General features: G+C 39.6%; 1 non-coding gene across 1 annotated transcript; it reads left to right on the forward strand.

Moving 5' to 3' along the window:
* The first annotated feature begins 335 nt into the window (after positions 1 to 335).
* LOC111895255 (small nucleolar RNA R71) lies at positions 336 to 442 on the forward strand. The gene has a single exon (XR_002851507.1). It is a non-coding gene; the product is annotated as a small nucleolar RNA R71 (small nucleolar RNA).
* The last annotated feature ends 1479 nt before the right edge of the window (positions 443 to 1921 follow it).

Raw genomic sequence — 1921 nt, forward strand, 5'->3', positions numbered from 1 at the left:
TCATCCAAGTCACAATCCTTCGTGAGATGAGGCCCTCTACAGTTCTTGCATCCAACTCGAATAGCATGGATTGTTTGATCCATTTTCGTCATCCTTCTATCTAAACTATCGAACTTAGCCATCACCGCCGCCATGCCATCATTGGATGAGTTCACTACCCCCGACTTACTTCATTTCTCGGGTTGTGGTATTCTCTAGAATGCTTAGAGAATTATTCAATTAATTCCTTAATTACTGGGGGTGCATTCTTTGTGAGTGGGCCTTGCGAGTCGAGTAATTGCCTTGTGGTGACATTGACTCCATCATAGAACATGGAGACCTCTTGTTGGCTATTAAGGTCATGGTGTGGGCAATTTCTAAGAAGACCTTTGTACCTTTCCCACGCCTCATAAAGGGATTCTCCGGGTTGTTGCTCGAAGTTGGCAATGGCTTTCTTCAACTTAGCTATTTTGGAAGGCAGGCAAAAGTGATCTATGAACTCTTCTTTCATCTTAGCCCATGAGGTGACCGACTCGGGAGGAAGTGACTTGAGCCAATCCTTTGCAGCACCCTTGAATGTGACTGGAAGCATGCGAAGTAGTTGGGTCTCGCGTGACACATTTGGTACATTGAAGTAATCAGCCACATCATTTACTTCATCCAAGTGCTTGTAGGCATCTTCGTGGTCTTTTCCATAGAAAGGAATCTCCTTGAGTTGAGTGAGGATATGACCCTTTAGCTCGAAAGTAGCGGTAGCGGGAATTTCGGGCTGCACAAGTTCCGGGCCAGTGTCATCGCGCATCCTCTTCTTCCATTCCCCCATGGGGACTTCATCGATATTAGCCATAGTGATAGCTAAATCGTCCTCAAAATCGGATTCGTGCTCGTATGTAGGTTCTTCTTCTTCCTCGGTCTCGTACTCGGTGTCTTCTTTAATTGGGTCTTCGATTGTCAAAGAGGCACTGGATACTCCTGATTTGCTGCTCTTCTTCTTGCTGAAAATGGACTTAAGGTTCTTTAGTGGCGAATTATTTGAAGAAACGGATTCTCCAACGGCGTTTCCCTTGCTCCTCCTTAGTGCGGATTTCGGGTCTTCGAGAGGAGGGACCAGAGGTGTATCAGACCCTCGGGTCATGAAACAACTGTAAACAAAAAAAAACGCGTAAAAATAAAAAAAATAAAATAAAAATTAAAACTGTGAACAGCGATGGACTCGCCGAGTTGTAACGAGTGCACTCGGCGAGTACAAGGCAAAAACAGAAAAACTTTTTAATTACTTATTAAAACGGATTTTTATTAAAACTTATACTAATTAGTAAATTACCTAAGAATTAACTCTGTGTAAGAGAAATCTTACACAAAGGGTCGATAAAAATAGAAATTAATGCTAATTTAGAACCGTTCCCCGGCAACGGCGCAAAAAAACTTGATGTGCGTGAAACAACTTAGTTTTAAACCTACTTTTGATTATAAAATGAACACACAAAGGCAGTGGACCTATCAATTGTGGTATAGCTAAATGAGTAGGGTATCAAACACAGGGAACGGTAATTAAAACTAAAGACTAATTTTATCTAAATTAATTAATAAGTAGGGGTTTTCTCTAGTTTTACAAGACTAGAAACTTACTATCACTTAAACTAAAAACTAGAAAAGCAAAGATTCAACTAGATTCAATAATGGGAATGACTTCTGTTTAGTTCAACTCAATTGATCCTATGGTTGATATTATCGTAATAGTGCAATGGATTAATTCTTCTATTGGTTACCGATTCAAGTGATTAGATTCACATACGCTGCACTAATCCTTAGAGAACAAACTAACTCAAACAGTGATCAGTTGTCTAATTTAATTTAATTCACTAGATTATTTATTCGGGTTAATTTAGACTTGTAATAGCTAACTAATTTGGTCCTTTATTTAACTTCTTGTTGATAGTCA

Source organism: Lactuca sativa, chromosome 5 (assembly GCF_002870075.4).
Source record: "Lactuca sativa cultivar Salinas chromosome 5, Lsat_Salinas_v11, whole genome shotgun sequence".
In the NCBI taxonomy this organism is placed as follows: domain Eukaryota; kingdom Viridiplantae; phylum Streptophyta; class Magnoliopsida; order Asterales; family Asteraceae; genus Lactuca; species Lactuca sativa.